This window comes from Periplaneta americana, chromosome 15 (genome assembly GCF_040183065.1).
Source record: "Periplaneta americana isolate PAMFEO1 chromosome 15, P.americana_PAMFEO1_priV1, whole genome shotgun sequence".
NCBI classification, from domain to species: Eukaryota; Metazoa; Arthropoda; class Insecta; order Blattodea; family Blattidae; genus Periplaneta; species Periplaneta americana.
In genome coordinates, this window is record NC_091131.1 from 184,974,529 (window position 1) to 184,994,521 (window position 19,993).

Here is a 19,993-nt window from a genome sequence, read left to right on the forward strand (position 1 = left end):
GAGTTTCCCGTAACACATACTAGAGGCGCTGTTGTAGAAATTGATCTTGCTGCCATCTATTTCTGGGAGGGGCGTTATTACATCTAGCAGCGCACCAAGTAGCGAAAAGAGTAATTACTCCATGCATTTAGCAGCGCATCTGGTGACGATAATGTTAAACTGTGCAGAAAGTATTCCCTCCCACCCTCATCGATATTCAAAACTAACCCAATTTAAAATAAAACATTTACGGTTTTATTCCTCACAGCATATTCTACTGAAAATTCTTACCGGAGCCAACAGGAAGATAAAAGAGACGATTTTTTTTACACTACCCGATTAAAATATAACCAGACAGACAAAAAATAAAGCAAAAGGTTAGATAATTGGGATTGTATTCTTTGGGTATGGAAAAGTCTGCAAGAACTACTTAGATAGTTCAATTTATTATATTACTATTACTTTACAATACATTCAACAACACTATTTTACAACGTCCATAAACATCACTGTTTAACATACACTGCTTATACACACACGTATCACTTTATGTTCACTTATTAGCAAGTTTCAGTCCGCCATCTTCATCTTCGACTCTCCCGTACAGCAATATCTCGAACGGATAAGTAGAGAACTCCCGATAATGTACCCAACACGTAGTTCTAATATTCACCACCTACGACGTTGGGCGCTGATCACCTTATTTCAAACCAAAGACGTTATAATAGTATACTAGACTCACACAGAGCGCTGGTGTGCTCTCCAAAATTGAAACCAGTCTGCGCATGTTTACGCCGCCATGCTACTGGTAGAAATAGAGCGGTAAACACGATTGTCATACTTGTCCTTTGTTTTGTTAAAAAAAAATGTTATGTTTTACTTAACGACGCTCGCAACTGCAGAGGTTATATCAGCGTCGCCGGATGTGCCGGAATTTTGTCCCGCAGGAGTTCTTTTACATGCCAGTAAATCTACTGACATGAGCCTGTCGCATTTAAGCACACTTAAATGCCATCGACCGGGCCCGGGATCGAACCCGCAACCTTGGGCATAGAAGGCCAGCGCTATACCAACTCGCCAACCAGGTCGACTCCTTTGTTTTGTCTCGGGTGTTTTTAGTGAATAGTGTGAAAGTAAAGGCAATATAATTTTGAAAGATGATATATTATCGCCGCGGACTCATGCTTAACATGTCGGCATCATACAATAACGTGCGGTGTGGTTTAAAAAATAATTTTGCCGACCGATTGTTGCTCTGTAGGTTTCACTCTAAGCGTCACGTTGTCACGTATACTTTCTCGATAAGAATAAGCACTAGTTTGTTATATTGTTAAATGGCTATTATTGTTATTATTATTATTATTATTATTATTATTATTATTATTATTATTATTATTATTATTATTATTTCATATACGAGTACGTTGGCTTTCTTAACTCTTAATAATAACTCTTTAATAATAATTTTTAATCACATACCTTAATGTTCGTCCTCAGCACAAGACATTGCAACCTCGGGTTTAGTCTACGTGGATTAGACAAGTTAAGTGTCATTTAATAATAATTGAAGCAGCTTATTGGTTGCATTATTGAAATTGAGGTGAGTGATTGGAGCGGCGACACAAGAAATTGAAAACAATAATACAATTAATTTCAAAGACCTGCCGAGCGCATGAGGCCGCTCAAAGACCTGCCGAATGTTAACCATGAGAGCGCGGCGATAATACCATCCCTGTTTAATTTTCCAAGCTATTTGCAAAAGGTACGATATAATATTATCTTTGTTGTTACAATATCAATATCATTAAAAATCAATCAGTAGTTTACGACAATAAAGAACACTTAATTGTTAGTACAGGTATATCAGACTGTAGAGAAATCCCACTGAGTGAATTATTTAAACTTACACATCAGATGTTAAAACATTAGTGGAAAGATAACTTTTTGTTTTTATTATGTAAATGAATTTATCTGCAAGATAATAAACTTTCATTCAAGATCCATATATGGATAAATAAATATACAGATAATAAATAAATTAATAGCTATAATAGCTAAGCCTCCTTTGTGAATTTATGATTCAGAGTTCACCTATAAATAACTCTTTTACATTTTGCCGGATATATTTTATTAACAAAAGCAAGGAATGGCATCTTATTGATATTGCATATGTGCATAAAAATTATGTACCATCACTCCGCAAGCAATGATAATATATCTATTTTATTTATTTAAAATAAAAATACAATTTGTAAAAAATCCACACATAAAAAGTATGTGGTTTTTTTTTATCTTGCATAAAGTGATTGTTTAGTTTTTAGGTCTTCACGTTACCTATTGTTTGCAATGTATTAGGTACCGATACTTTTTATAATTGATAGCATTCCCTTTATTAATTGAAGAATGAATTCAATGTAATTTGGCTACCTTCGCATATTATATTTTGCCAGATTACCTATGTCCTGTGGTCTAAAAGTACCGGTAAAATAATTTATTTTTGATTCTCTAAAACTTAACAACAAGTCTATACTGATTATCGCATATTTATTTCACTTAGGAATTTGATTATAACAAGAACTTGTGTAATCAAGGTGCATATATTTATGTCTTGCGATCTAAGAGTTAATATGTTAATATAATTTTAGATTCTCTGAAACCTAACAATTTGCTGATTATCGTAAAATTGTACAATCTATAATGTGTATTGTGTAGGCCTATTTATGGATGTATCAGTATGTTTTCTATAAATTGCTGCATACGTATTTTCTTTTCTTTAATGTTCTAACACATATCGATGAAACTTTGAATATGTTTATTTCGTCCTAATTTTACGTTAAACGTCGAAAATGGCCATAATATGTCAATTTTAGATCATCACAGCGTTAAATTGCGTGATTTACACACTGCTATTATTTGTCTGCTCTCCAACAATATGGCGGCAAGCGCAGCGTTCAATTTGCCCCGGTTTCCTCGTTTCGCGCAGCCGAGACTGTAGGGGCTTGTTTCAAACTCCCAAATCCAGATAGTGCTGACCGCAGTTTCGCATCCTATTATATATTTATCCATGTCAAAGGCATCTCTTAGTCCCTATTTACACTTGCTATTTGTCGTTCGACTTACAGCGCGGGCGCATGCGCAGTACGGATTTCGTTCCTTTCCTTTCGACATCTGCTGAGTAGAAGCTGTTTCTATTTCTGTGCGACATTTCCTAGGTGGGACAGCCGAATTGACGCGACAGGACCCAAACATGGTTCGGAAAAGCAGTAGCAGACAACTTTTGATCAGCTGTTTCTCTCTTTCCGCGCGCTTTGTAGCATCATGTCACAGTGGAACAAAAACCAAGTAATGAAATTAATCAAGCTTTACGAGAAATTTCCATACTTTTATGACATCAGAAATAAGGACTATCACAATAGGATTTGAAGGGAAAATGCACTGGAGTTTATTTGTAAAAATTTGTCTGTTCGTCCCAATACTATTCCCTCCGACATCAAAACAAAAATAAAGAACATCACGAGTCAATATGCAAGAAAAAAAATTAAACTTTCAATTCATTTTAATGTAATAAATATCTATTGGACAATTTTGTTCCAGTTTGAAATCTTTACTGAGAACATGGAATAACCCTTTCTCCTGCCTTCTGGACCTCCATCTCCTTTCCCAGTCTCTCTCTCTCTCTTTTTTTTTTTTTTTTTTTTTGGCTTCTCATTAGTGCAAGCTAACAAAACACTTGAACCTGCAGAAGCTAAAACATCTACTTTTTGTTGTTAAAATCCATTTTGTTCATTTAAAAGGCTCACCACATCAATGGCGTATACTGGTTAAAGGGTTTGGGCTACCGCTGACCCTATTATTACACAAAATATATCTAACAATTACTTTAATTTTAATTACTATGGTAAAACTAATAATACAAAATTATTACATTATGTTATATTATAAACTTTTTCTTTTGTAATTTCCTTGGGCTACCGCCGGTAGCCCGCAAAATACGCCCCTGCACCACATCATTCACACGTTGCTCGAGCTCAACTAGCCTCGAGTAGCAGACAAGAGGCCTTCAATCAAGCCCTCTTGGTAGCAGACGAGAAATCTGCCAAGAGTGAACGGTGATACTACATTTAGCCGACAGAAAGCGCAACAACTTGCGTCGACTTGTGGACGAAAAATCTGCCATGTGTAAATGGTGATGCTACATATAGCCGACAGAAAGCGCTTGATGTTGCGCGACAAATAGCAAGTGTAAATAGGGACTTAAAAAACATTAATACGTGAACAATGTGAAAGTGTTAGTAATAGTGGTGACTTTACACTGTGTGATGCGAACATTCCACAAGTATGCTAGTTTCTAGAGCCACAACTATATTGGTTAATATTCTACAATTAAACAAGATAGTATTGCCGGTGCGTCAGGAACAAAAAGAAAAGTGCAGACTTTCATAAAAAAAAACAGGTAGGCTACCGGTAACAGTGTGTATTTAAATGACATCTGATGAATAACTTTACTGATTCTACTTCTTTAGAGAACTGCGCATTCCTGTCGTTTTTCTGTACTAACAGTAGTAAGAAACGAGCTTTGAATGATTTCCGCCGAATTTGAAATAGACATAGACAGATTTGAACTGCCAACATAGAAAACAAAAAAATCACTATGTGTTCAAGGGGGCCACACTCAATCGCTTTCACCTTCATCTTGACAATAATAAAAGCCTAAACTAACCTAACCTAACACTAAAATCCTAAACTAATCTAACCTAACCTAACTTGTCACAGATTCACCTATACAAGGTATAACAAAAGCCCAAACTATCCTAACCTAATCTGCTACAGTTTCGTATATGCAAAGCATAATAAAAGCCTAAACTAACCTAACCTGTCACTAAAATCCTAAACTAACCTAACCTAACTTTTCACAGATTCGCCTATACAAGGCTTAACAAAAGCCTAAACTATCCTAACCTAACTTGTCACAGTTTCGTATATGCAAAGCATAATAAAATCCTAAACTAACCTAACTTTTCACAAATTCGCCTATACAAGGCATCCCAAAAGCCTAAACTATCCTAACCTAATCTGTTACAGTTTCGTATATGCAAAGCATAATAAAAGCCTAAACTAACCTAACCTGTCACTAAAATCCTAAACTAACCTAACCTAACTTTTCACAGATTCGCCTATACAAGGCATAAAAAGGCCTCAACTAACCTAACCTAACCTGTCACTAAAATCCTAAACTAACCTAACCTAACATTTCACAGATTCGCCTATACAAGGCATAACAAAGCCTAAACTATCCTAACCTAAATTGTCACAGTTTCGTATATGCAAAGCATAATAATAGCCTAAACTAACCTAACACAGATTTGCCTATACTAGGCATGACAAAACCCTAAACTACCGTAACCTATCCTGTCACAGATAAGTACGTAAGACATAATAAAAGTCTAAACTAACCTAGCCTTACATAATAAAAGTCTAAACTAACCTAGCCTGTCATAACACTCCATTTTCTTACCCCTGCACACTTCCCTGAGGTATGAAAATGGCCGAATTTTTATGCCGCTGGAACATTGCAAACTAGCATGAAACGTTTGTAATGTCTCGTAAGTTATGTTGGTACGACATGTAAGACTCCTGAACATACATATATCCACAATAGGAAAAGAAGTCAATCAACGCTTGTTTAACAACCGCAGTACGTAGCAATACTAGTAGTAGTAGTAGTAGTAGTAGTAGTAGTAGTAGTAGTAGTAGTAGTAGTAGTAGTAATAGCAGTAGATAAAATAATAATTATGCTGATTACTGTCTTGTTAATATAATTTACTATTAACTAGAGTAAATAATGCCAAGCACCGCTATTAAATATATCCAAGAGAAATGGCATACAGAGCATGCCCCGTTTGTATGACGTCACGATTCTGCTATCCAGTCCTGATAAAGAACTTATAGTGAAGGCCCTGGCAGAACCCTATGAATGAATGAATATACGCCCTCTTGTTCTCTTTTGTATCCACTGTCCACGTAGAACTACGTCTTTCTCCTCAGGAGGTACCTATGAGTGATAACTCTGGAATTTTTTTTTTCTTGTCAGGAGGGAGGGAGGGAACATCCCACGCACTACGATCTGAGGTCTAATGTACACCCCCTATATGGAATGAGTTGCATGCCCACCGATCAATCCCCTACGCGCACTGACCTAACCACTTGACCCCCTTAACGACTGGTCACTACAGCCAACAGAGTCCATGTACCACTCCTGCTCCGGCAACCCCTCCAAGGCTTCCTTAACGGTCCGAGGCAGAAGTCCTCCACAGAGAAGGTTTGCCCCAGGTTCCGTTGCAGAAGCTATCCATCATCAATTGAATACAATCCACAGATGCCAGTTGAGAGAGCCAGGAGCTTCGGAGGGCCACTGTAGAGCGATCTGAAAACCAGAAGAAGTAATGGGATGATGAATGAAAGAATGATAGGGGAGGAAAGGAAGTGGCGAAATTGAGTGGGGTTCCAATTGCCTGATAAAGTTACCTGATATTCATCTATAGGAGTGAGGGGAAAACCCCGTAAAAACCTTACCCAGGCAACTCGTCCCGACCGGGAATCGAACCCGTGCGCGCTGAGTTCGGAGTTAGACTCGCTAACTACTCAGCTACAACAGTGGACTAACTCTGGAATTAACTGTCACTGTTCTGGTGGAGTGGAAGAGAAGGCCTGATGGCCTTAACTTTACCACAATAAATAAATAAATTAGTATCAATAATAATAATAATTATTATTATTGTTATTATAAATAACCCACACTTGTTCTCCTTGTCTCCTCAGCAATTAGAATAATAGTTGGAGCAATGGCTAGAGAATTGTATAGACCATTTTTTTTTAAATGAGAGATTCTGACCTTAACAAATCAGTACCTATGCTCTTTAATAAATTTCCTCTTACGTAATAAAGAAAATTTTCTAACTAATTCAGCCATACATAGCACAAATACCCGCAGAAATAATGATTTTCATACACCATCATCAAATTTATCATGCTATCAAGCGGGAGTGCGTTACATGGCAATAAAATTTTCAATGGTCTTCCTGAAGACATTAAGAATCATTACCAAATCACTGCGCTATTTAAGGTAAAACTAAAAAATTACTTAATATCTCACACATTTTATTCTGTAGATGAATTCTTGACATTTCACAGTACTGAGTAAATATTTTAGTACTATTAAATGGTAAACATATTGCATTCTATAATATATTATTGTTATTAAGGTACCGGTATTAATTCTGTATATATTTTATATTTGCATTTTTATATATTAAACGTAAGAAATGGATATGTTAGGCTATATTCTATGCTATAAAGCAACTGTAAGAATATTATGGAAAAAATTAATCTATCTGCCTGCCTGCCCATCCATCTGTCTTCACCTTGATCGTCTTGTATTTTCTTTCTTTATGTATTCCCTATTTTCTCCTTGTATTTTGAGGAAAAAAAGTTACATTTGTTCGTACCAAATTTTCTCTTTAAAGGACAAAACTAAAATTCTTTCAAACATCTATTATCATAATACACTGCTCTCTTAAACTGACTGAGCATATTGGGAATTCAATCAATAGCTTTCCCAAAATAGGCTATGAAAAGTTTCATATAAAACAATGGAAGATAAAATTAATGTGCATTAAATTGTGAATTATTTGAAAGAAACATCAGATATTCTGTGTGACAATGTCATAAACTGTGAAGGAACGAAGGTACTTGCATATCATATGAAATATACACTGTCTACATATTGAAATAATGGTCTTTATACATTGGGAGGAAAAAACAAAACAAGAAAAATATACATTTTTGCTGCCAAACACTTCACCATTCTATTTCATCACATTCCTCTTAAGACATTCAACTTCTTATGTAGGGTTCCGAAACAATTAACAAGTATGAAAAATACGTTCGTTTGTATCCTGGTAGTAATATTAATGCAATTTTTAGACACCACAAAATGTTGTAAAGTGAGTTTCAATACATATCATTACAGCTTTAAAGAAACTATTGAAGTAATGTCTATAAACTACAAACAAATATTATATGTAGGCTACAGATATACTAGGTTTGAAGATTATGGCTATAGAAACAATTGAGACAAGATACACACGTATGGAGTGTTGACAAATTTATACGGATGAATCTCTTATATCATATTCAAGAGGTGCAGAAACTGGGATGAATAAGTCCTGTCTTTTGATTTTACTATTATGTAGGAGAATACACAATAAATTTTTAAATTACTGCTATTTACATATTACTTACAAATGGCTTTTTAGAGAACCTGGAGGTTCATTGCCACCCTCACATAAGCACGCCATCGATCTCTATCCTGAGCAAGATTAATCCAGTCTCTACCATCATATCCCACTTCCCTCAAATCCATTTTAATATTTTTCCCTTGTTTATGTCTAAGCCTCCAAAAAGGTATTTTTCCCTTTGGTCTTACAACTAACACTCTGCATGGATTTCTGTCTATTTACATATATGTTTGCAAAATCTCTTATACAGATTAAATAAATTCTAATTATCAGATTGAAGGGCAGCCATACAGACTATAATCTTGCAACAGACCACAAAAAAGGCTGAAATAAAAGATTAAAAAAAAAAAAAAGTGCATTATCTAACTAAACTACAGAAAAAAAAAAAATAGTTGATTTCTTCCCATTGTTACATAAGGAAAATGAAACAGCAGATTTTGGCTAAAAAGGGAATTGAAATTTTACAACCATCCAATAACAGACTTCCATTTTATTCTGTAAAACAACTAATCAGTTCGATCAGTTCTAATCAGTACTTCTAAGTAAATTCAGATCTGCCCAAAACAATAAAATTCGGATGGAGCAAATGATAAAACCTGAAAATTTTGAATGATTAACCCCGAGATAATCCCTCAAGGGCCACATAAATCAGGTTGATAACAAGTCATGTCATGATTATTTGACAAGCCACCTGCACAGGATAGAAATTTGCCATACATCAGCCCGTGTATTGTGTGATGCAAATGAAGAAATGAACGTGAAACATATCCAGGGATGCAAAGCATTGCTAGAACAAATGATAACATACAAAAATATTGGAGTGCAAGACAACGATTGACTATCAAGTGCCTAGACCAAGCATGTCAAAACCCTGCACGTTGTGCAGTCGCGCACTTTGTGCACTTTTCTCTGTGCGATGTGCAGTTCCTATTCCCCTACCTGGAGGGAGTGAATCAGCTTGGAGGGGAACGCGACAGGGCTGTACATTACCTGCAGTAGCAGAACAGCTTTTGTTTCAGTAACACAGATCAGTACGGGTGCTCATTCAGCTGTGATTGTGAATGCGTTATGAAAAATAAAGTGAGGAGTCCACAGATATAACGACGAAGAGAAATCACGAATCATGTATCATAACTGTTATAATGTTTTCCTCAGCCAACAGTAATTATTTTAAAATGAAAGGCTTTCATCACATCATGTGGACCTAATAGTGATGTAAGAATTTAAATCAGATTAGTAAAGTTCTCAAAATATATTAGCCAGCTCTTATTTCTTAATTAGTACTCTCACGGCAAGACAAACATGACAATGATGTTGTTTTGGAGTCTGTACTAACACAGCCATCAATGGTTAGACGACTTACAACTTTTATTTGATAAGCTGATAAGTGATGAGAATATAGTGAGGAATACATGTGAGGTTCTTGAGGTTGTAAGGGAAGGAAGAAAGTAACTATTTGTAAGGCGCAAAAATTTTCTGGAAAAATAATACATAATGGCGAATTTTCCATCTCACGTTACTATATTATCTTAATATACTTACGTTAATAAATCTTTAAACCTGACATAAAGAAAAAGTCCTCGCTTCACAGCCTGTGAAGTACTCTTTCAACTCAATTCAGTAACGCTCCCAACTTGCTAATACTTGCTCTCAACATTTTCCAAATAAACTATATATAAATTTAAATTAAGCTTAATTTATCCAATTTATTAATAATAATAACGTGAATTTATATTAATATACAGCAAGGAAATGATTCCAGTATAAAAGCGTCACAATGTCCTATTGCATGTAATTGGGAGTAAAATATTTCTTTAACATTTGTGCACCAATGGTCCCAATAATGCTTGAGGAACAATGAAAGAGTATTACTTTGAAATAATCAGTATCTACTACGTAAAATGAAATACTGTGTTCGTTTTTTGTTGTTTCGAAATTACTGCAATATTTGTATTTTCTTAAATACTGTATACAAATCATGTAAATAAATTATTCTTTACAAATGACTGCTTTGTGAATTGTAACTGAGTAAGTCTATTGTTTCTTGTGTTACAATTATTGTCAAATATACACACTGACAATAATTGTGCTTTTTCCTTCTGGGGTCATTCCACAGTAAGTGGTCCTGTGACTAACACTGTATTTTATTATGTTTACTCAGTAAATAATGATATTGCATTGAGCTAATATGAAATTAGTAGCAGATTTTGAGCTGGATAAAACTAAAAAAACAGGACATGAATATATTTATTAGTTTTAGATGCATAACATTCTGAATGTCCTGTGACTAACGAAACCTATTGTGGAATGACCCTCTGCTAAGTATGTTTATTATGTCCAAATGTCAATTTAATTGAACACTAGAATTGCAGAACAGATTCTTGTACATCCCTCCCGCTAAAAACTGGTAAGAGCAACACGTGAATGACGCAATCTGTACAGACCAGCGTTCCGCGCACATACACTGCACTTTCAGTGTCTGATTTCTGACATGCTTGGCCTAGACACTGGACCAACAACCATATATTACCTGTACAATATAAGTACAACATTCGTATTTAAAAATATGTAACATTCAGAGAGGTAAATTACACTACAACCAGACTTGCAATCGATGCTCATGCTGTAAACCCGCTGCATTCCTATATGGGCTGTACTTTATAATTTGGGTGCGCAACTTGAGTTCATAGCTTGAATAAAATCGATTAGGCACGTTACACACCAGGTCATGCAAGAAACATGATGCATGGCACAAGGAGCGTGACACATAACACCATGTTATTTGATCTAATGAGTCATTCAGTATGGAGTAATTGGATGATGAAGATCTGCTATTGTCAATAATAAGAATGTGAAGATAAAGGCGTAGGTTTTGGATTCATTGGTCCAAAACGTTGAAAATCATGGTGCTTGTAGTGTTTTATTGGTAGAGTTAGCACAGCATCCAGACAGATTCACAGAATATTACAGAATGTCCAAAGAATTATTTGAAGATGCGACAAATTGTGAATATTCCTAATAGATGGAAAACATGTATGAGTATTTCACTCTGACTTCTGTTGAAGACTTGGGTAGAAATACTGTTAGTGCTAGGGTTGCCAACTATTTTTGAAGAAAATACGGGAGACTAAGTGGTCTAAATATTTGACATAAAAAATTGAAAAATTATTAAATTAAGTTAGCAGCACTAAAAACAATTTTATTCTACATTTTGGCAGTTAGGCTTAAATTAAAGTATTTTGAGATATTTTACCTAGCGTAATAGTTTCAAACAAATTGTAAAAATTTCCTACCTGAGTAATTGAAGTTGACTGTGATTTGCAGTTCTGATTTGATTAAAGTGTCGCACTCCTTTTTCGAACATCTGAGGATTGCAAGACTTCATATGTGAGTATAGGTATATATCAATGTTAACAAGCTTGTTAAAATTGGCCATAAAGTCATTTAAATATGTGCTCCTGCATATATGACTTACCGGTATATGTCTAAAATGCAGGTAGTAGGCCATTGAGGATATAATGAGGAGAGTTTGGCTGGCACCGTGGATCGTGTCCCGGCATAGCTCAGTTGGAAAGAGCACTCAGCACGCAGAGTTGAGAGGCCCTGGGTTCGATTCCCGGTGCTGGAACGAATTTTTCTCAAAATTAATAGGTATCTACATGTTGACTACTAACAAAAAATAGTAGTCTCGATTATTCAGTGAGGATGGCGAGACCTCATATATGAATGTATGTATATATATATATGTTCACTTACTGTTCATAAAAGAAAACACACTTTGTATAAGCTTAGCTGCACATTTCAGTGCAGCTCTGGAACAACAGAATCCATCATATAAACCACCTTCAACCATATAAAAATTAAATGTTTCAAATAAATTTTTATATTATGCAAAAATAGGGGACAAAAAGGATCGAAGAGAAGAAAAATACGGAAGTTGGGAGACTGTTAAAAATTGGGGCTAAATACGGGAGAGTTAGCAGCACTAGTTGGTGCTGTGCTGCCCATTACGAACACAAGATAAACTAAACTTTCTTTTTATTTCGCTGATGAGACATTTCCCTTGTTGAAGCATATGATGTGGTCATTGCCCAAGATCATATTGACAAAGGAGCGACGAATTGTTCACTATATGCTATCCCGTAGAATGTAGAATGTGCATTTGGGATGTTATGTTCTAAATTTAAAGTCCTGGACACAGCATTTAACTGTCAATTGGTATCATTATCAAGTGTGCACGTATTCTGTACAACTTTGTGAAAACAAGAGAAAGAAAAATGTGACAACCTACAGTGGAAAATATTCCAGACTTTGATGCCACAGTAGTTCGAAATGATTTCCACACACCATATGGTGACCGACCTACAGATGAAAATGTCTATATGAGGGATAGGTCAGTTTCTTATTTTTTTAAGTGTAGCGTAGCTCTTCCTTGACAATTAATTCCCAGTGACTTAATAAAACTTGTTATGAAGTGGGATATTTATATTTAAGTGGAGATTTATATTTTAAAACAAATAAATAAATGAATAATACATGTACGAGAACTAAATAGCTACTTTCCCGGACAATCCTATTTCAGTTTATGTTTCATTTCTGCAGCTATCTCCGCCCAAATTTTATCTCTGAGATTCTTCTTTGAATAATCTGCTCCTGTACAGTCGTAAATAACTGGATACCTCTCCATCACATTATTTCTGGTAGTCCATCATGATCAGAAAGTGTACACTGACAACTGAACTCTGGGCTGTAGTGGCCAGGTTGCATGAAGTACGACACAAAGAATCAGCATGTTTTATCTTGGTTATGATGCAAGGCACATGCATTATGTTGCCTGTGTCTTGCATTATCTGGCCTGACTAGTAGCACCTAAAGGCGTTCGTTTATTCTTTGATGCATGCTTAATGTTCCATGCATACTGCTTCATGTGTCTGTATCGACTGGTGTGTATCAGTGGCGGCTCCTGCGTATTTCTTAAGAAGAGGAAAGAAGGTAACAGGACGAAATGACACCTTCTTGAATGAAACATGCTACAAATTAGCCAACATGCACACATGTAAGACCAGGTAGGGTTGGGGTTGGCCTTCCCTTCTGTATAGCAATAATCTGTTCTTGTAAACTGAGTTTCCTAAATTTTCCATAAAATATAATGTTTTCACTTCCATTCATTGTTGAATAATTGCACAAATTAACAATTACAAGGAAATTCACCTCGCAGCATTTTTCGAGCACACTACAGCATCACACGTGTTGGAAGAGACTAGCTACTAACACGTAATCGGAACCACGGAAATGGGAATGGGAAATAATCTGAGGAAAGCGAGAACACTGCACCCACCCACGTGGTCTGTGTTGCCACATGTACATTTTACAAGTTCAGTATCACATGCTTTTGAAGAATATCAGTTCTTGTAAAGTCATACTACCATTAGTGTTCAAAGTTGCTGGTGGCCAATTTTTTATGTTAAAAATAATGTAGTTTGGAGTACCTACTTTCAATTTCAAATATATTTGTACAAAACTGACAACTTGGCTGTTGCCCTGTCTAGTAAACATGAATAGAAGTGAATTTCAGGGGCCAAAAAGATCTGTGATACCAACGTAGAACTAACTTCCTCTCTGTTTTATATAAACACGACTTTAACTTTGAAATATCCTTGAAAGTTTCAAACCATGAATAGTAGCCTATATAAAGTGCAATGAATAATATTTCTGATTTATAATTTTAGAAAAAAGTTTATACGGTGTCTTTCATAGCGTTGCGTTAAAACTGTATTATTGTGCCTCCTCCTAGATGTGTTATAGTCTGGTTGAATGCAAGATCGTTAGATGGCAGCGATAGCGAGCTTGCTGCACGACCAGTCGGTTTCTATTTCCCACCCATGACTGATTCAGAGGAGGATCTCCTCCCTCTCCGTTCATTTACTCACTTTAAAACTCTGCTTGTTTCTCTGGCCACTAGTGCGCTGTTGTCTATGTGTGCTAACTGCAGTAAAGGAGGAATGGCTTGGCTTTCCTCCACACAAACAATCTCGCACCTTTCTTACAGTTTCTAGCAGCACTTGAGCGCGCATCGTTTAAAACTCGACCAACCGAGGTTTTCTTATAGCTGTGAACTTAAAAATTATCGAATCTTCCTTGAATTTCAAGGCACATATTTTATTTGGTATTTACTTTCGAAAGAAGAAAAATGTGAGGAGGATGTTCCTCCCTTCCCTCCCCCGAGGAACCACCTCTGGTGTGTATCCTGTCTTACTTGAACTGCTGTGTTCCATAGCTTGTCGGTTTTTTGCCGTGACATCAAAAGAGGTTTAGCATGCTCGAACTGCATTAAGTGTGGTTGTGCATATAACATTTATTTCAGTCTTCATCAACAGTGAACATAGAATGCATTGAACAAAATACAACACACTTTAATGAATAATAAAAGAAATTCTGTAGAATGCAAAATATTTAAGGCATTCCAACAAAACTTTGAGGAATAGTACCACAAGAAAATGACCGTCATTCTTCCATCTCTCTGAGAGGAGAAAGCAAAACTAAAGAAAATCACAGGAATAACGAAAGCAGATATATATAAATGCAGTGGTGATATTCTAATTTCCTATCATTTTTGGTTCTCTCTCCTAATAACTACAAATTTCAAAATTTTATTATAAAAAATAGTAAATAAGGTAATAATAAGCAGCTATAAATAAAGGAAAATCGCAATGTATCACGCTTGTACCAGTATAGAATATATATGCAGAGTACTTTTTATCATCTACTGTTACATCAAGTTAGTTTAACAATATGGATGATATTCATAGACATTTCGCACCATGCACTATGAGCGAACTAAGCTAGCCCCGGCTATCCACTGGTTACTTGTACAGAATTCAAATCATATCATATCGCTAACACTGATTTACGAATACGAAAAACGATGGAATACGGCCCTAAATGTTTAGCACATCACTGCCACTTTCTAGCATGCCATATTGTATTTTTGGTCCAGGGAAAATACACTTCTTTTACAGTAATACTCGTAAAAAATTGGAACGTTTTCGTAAGAAAGTATTAATATTTTCTCTAGACTAGGGTAACCAGACGCCCCATTTTTAACGGGATTGTCCCTTTTTTCAGCTTCTTGTCCCCTGTCCCGAGAAAAGTATGCCCGGTGCGCCAAATGTCTCGTTTTTTTAAATGGCATCGCATTTCCCTAAATTATCATTAAGATATTTATTTTTCTTTCATTTTATTATGAAAGATAAATACATTAACTTAGTTTTACAAACATAATTCAGATTGTAAGTTTTGTGTTAGGAATACCTGGTACCAATGCATCATCAGAAAGAGTGTTTTCGTTGTTGAATTCAATTTGGTCTGATGAAAGGAATCAGTTTCCAGTTAAAACCATAATCACAAAATGTAATTTCAAAAATGTGTCTTGCATGGACTTTTATAGTTTCTTGAAGGAAAAGCCAACACTTCTACAGCAAATTCACTCATCAAAGAAATATGATGCAGATTGTACAGTTGATCTTCATAGAGAATGTTAAAATATTTATTATTTCTCAGTAATATTTGCAATTACCATGGACATATACCGTATATGTTTAACATAGGTACACATGAGTGAACTGGTGTTAAATTTCTTGAATATCACCACTGTGAGGCAAAAAATTTTTTCACGAAACAAGTTCAGAATACAGTGACATGAATATAATTGTAAGGTCCAATTAATCTGAAGTATTTTTAAACAGATAAGTTAACCTATTTAATTCAGACTAGCTGCCACATAAATAAATTGTCAACAGTGACTTAAGCCAAGTATCCATACTACTCTATTACATACTCTTCTCACTTTATAGATCTCTTGGGTATGGAACAACAAGTTTTGATGGAGAAATCACTGCAATAAGTGAAAGTCTCGGGAATCTTCTATGCCACATCAATAAATTTAAGAATGCAGTTATTTTGTCAGACTCCAAAACAGCTATTCTATCATAGTCTCTAAACACACACCTTAATCTCAAACAGCAGAAATAACTAAAATGCTCTCTCAATTAATATCACTCAATAAAAGAATTGTATTCCAATGGATACCATCCCATTGTGGAATCCTGGGAAAAGAGATTGCGGATGCATTAGCAAAGAAGGGCAGCACTGCTACTTACAGACCTGTTACTAACTCTACATATTACTCTGTGAAAAGATTTATTAAATCTACATACTTAGACTTCAACAAACAAAATTTGATAACACAATCTCAAGGGAAAAAATGGAACTCTCTGCAACATAATCCACAGTTAATTCCCGATTTACCACGAAACTCGTCTGTGGCTGTATTTAGATTGGCAACAGGCCATGATTGTTTGGCCAAACACCTGGATAGAATTGGAATATATCAGTCCCCTAACTGCCCATTGTGCAACTCAAACCAAGAAATGGATTCGGAACACCTCAAAATCTGTGCTTCAGTGGCTGGCCATGATAATATCTTTGAAAAATATTGGAGTGCAAGAGGTCAAATGACTTTATTGTCAAACGTCTGGCCTTAGAAAACAACAATTATTATAGCCTAGTTATTGTAAACAGTGTAGTATTTATTACTTTAAAATAAATAAAACTGGACCTTATTGCTCACTGACATTATATAAACACAAGTAGGCTAATAATGAATGTTTAGATAAAATGTTGATTCATGTCAACTTTAATAAATGTCTCGCTTTTTTATTTTGTAAATCTGGTCACCCTACTCTAGACCAAAAATACACTATGGCATTCAAAAGAAGTGGCAGTGATGTACTGAAACAACAATATTATAATAATAATACTTTACTGCTATGAGGGCTATTCATAAAGTAACTTCCGTTTTCATATAGCGTGCGTAACAACAGAGACAGTGGTGCCGCTCTTGCAGTGGAGTGTACCTTGAAGCAGTACGCGTCAAGCAGCGGTAGAGTCAAGGTCGTGCCTTTGTTCCTGTCAAAATGTGTGCTGCAATCGCAAGTCCCGCCAGGTGTGAGGTACTTTCTGTAACAAGATTTCTTGTGGCTAAAAACTGTAAAGCCAGTGAAATTCATCGCCAATTTTGTGGAGATTATAGGCCAGGCGTAATGAGTGAAGGTGGTGTAAGACAATGGTCCCATATGTTCAAAAATGGGCGAACCAATGTCCATGATGAAGAGAGAAGTGGTCGACCGAGTATCGTGAATGCAGATCTGATTCGTTGACGAAAAGGTTAGAGCAAACTGCAGGTTTACCATGTCAGAGCTTAGTGAGGATTTTCCACAGATTAGTCGTACTCTTGGGTACAAAGTGATTACCGAAGATTTGGGCTACTGGAAACTTTCTGCCAGATGGATGCCTAAACTCCTGAGGAACAAAAGGCTCAGCAGAAGAGGGCAACAGATGAGACTTGGGTGCTGTATGTGAATGCAGAAACAAAACTTGAATCAATGCAGTGGGGCCATACTCACTCCCCGATAAAATCCACAAAGTGTCGTCAAACACTTTCCACAAGGGAACTTATGACAACTGTCTTCTGGGACAGAAAAGGAAATTTGCTAGTGGAGTTCTTGGAGAGGAATGACACTTTTAACGCTGAGCGTTACTGTAATACACTAACAAACTTAAAAAGGGCAATTTAAAACAAACATCGTGGCATGTTGAGCTCTGGGGTGATTTTCCTGCATGACAACGCCCGGCCACATAGAGCGTGTCGTACTGCGACCAAACTGCAAGAGTTCGACTGGGAAGTATTGGATCACCCTCCCTATAGCCCAGATTTGGTGCCTAGCGATTACCATCTCTTCATGCACATGAAAACGTGGCTTGGCTCGAAGCGCTTTGACAATGACGAAGAGTTGAAAACCAGCGTTGTAGGTTGGCCAAATTCTACAATTGCAGAATTTCAAAGCTCGTCAAATGCTACGACAAGTGTCTCAATGTGACTGGAAACTGTGTGGAAAAATAAATTAGAGTGTATAATTTCAAACGTATTGTAACCCAATTTTGTAACGTCATTCACAGGTTTGTAAAGAAATAAATGGCTACTTTATGAATAGCCCTCGTAGAACAAAGATACATATTGCTTTTTTTATATAAAAACATTCTAACATCCCCAGAGAGAGTAAGTTCCATACTTGTGCTCAGAGGGCATTCCACATAAGATATTTTATTAAATAACAGAGTAAAAAGTAAAAAAAAGAAAAAGAAAAAAGAAGAAGAAAAACATATTACAATAATTGAACCTTAAATTTTCTCTCTAAACAGCAATTTTTAATTGATTTTTTTAAATAAGGAGTATTAGTAAATTGTATATTTGAGAATTTAGCTATTAAGTTATCATGTTATAAAGCCTTGGACTGAAGTTGCTACTGTGATTATATGCTACAGCTATGATACATTTAGGTTCTGTTAAGCATAATGTGTTTTCTGAGCTTTTGGTTTTATATTTATGTGAATATAAATTAAATATATTTCGGTTTTTATGTACGAAATTCAGTAATACATCTTGTTATAAATATGATGCAAGTCAAATACTTTAAATCTTGAATACAACAGTTCTGAAGGATAATCAAGAGTTTATTAAGGCATAATTTTATTATTCTTTTCTGTAGCAGAGTTATTGGCATGAGGGAGGTACTATTAGCACAATATTAACTTTCTTAAACATCAACCATAGTACACCAACTATTTACTTTTCTTACACATAATGCTACCACCACCACAAAAAATTTTGATCAACACTTCAACCATTAATGCTTCATTATACTACTCTGATTGCTCTCTGCAATTCTTTTAGTTGGTTATTGAACGACCCTGTATTAACTACTAGGATATTTGCCATCGATTGTATTGGTAATAGCGTGATGATATGTGGCAAGCTGAGGCCGAGGGTTCGCCATAGATTACCTAACATTCACATTCGCCTTATGGTTGGAGAAAGCTTGGAAAAAACTACCAGTAATGAGCACAAGCTGGAATCGAACCCATGCCCGAGTGCAACTTTGGAGCAGCAGGATGCTTGTCTTTGTAAGCTTTTCTTTTGTTATACACATTAATAGGAACATTTTCACAATTCACTTTCTTGCTTTAAAAAGCTAACAATTTGTGTCTACTTACTGATGTCCACGTTTTTCTTCAGTGATATTGTACACCGCAGCATAGAATAATGAATCCACAGAGAATTTGATTTCTTCTTTTCACTTTTCATTGAAAAATATTCCAGCATAAACTTTTCAGAAATATTCTCTACTTTTTTTTTTTTTACACCAATCTTCAAACTTCTTATATTCCTCTTCATACCTCTGTCGCGATTTTGTTGGAATTAATAAATCAGTACAGCTGTTAATGCAATACCATTGACACTTATATTTATAAATAGTCATGGTGACAATACCGACAATAATAACATTCTTCAAATGTTTCTTGTACATGGCCCTCTATATAAATTGATCACTTACAAAGCAAATGTATATAGCTTCAAATGTTTCTCGTACAGGGCCCTCTATATGAATCGATCACCTACAAAGCAAATGTATATAACTGGCAATAAAAATTTTACATTTAGATAATACAGTATTCAATTTTACATTATTTTTTTTTATCAAAGCGGATAAAACTTTGTATGATACACATGTCGTAACTTCATATTACAATAGTAGACTGGTTATCAAACTCAGCCTGCAGCCTTGTTTGACAAAATCTCGTATTGTAAAATAAAACGT

At 35.6% G+C, this 19,993-nt stretch overlaps 1 long non-coding RNA gene across 1 annotated transcript; it reads right to left on the minus strand.

The window, feature by feature from the left end:
• Window positions 1–406: 406 nt before the first annotated feature.
• On the minus strand, window positions 407–19,129 carry LOC138715574 (uncharacterized). Its single transcript, XR_011336474.1, has 2 exons — window positions 11,752–19,129; window positions 407–6,403 (listed from the first exon to the last, which is right to left on the minus strand). It is a non-coding gene; the product is annotated as an uncharacterized lncRNA (long non-coding RNA).
• Window positions 19,130–19,993: the final 864 nt, after the last annotated feature.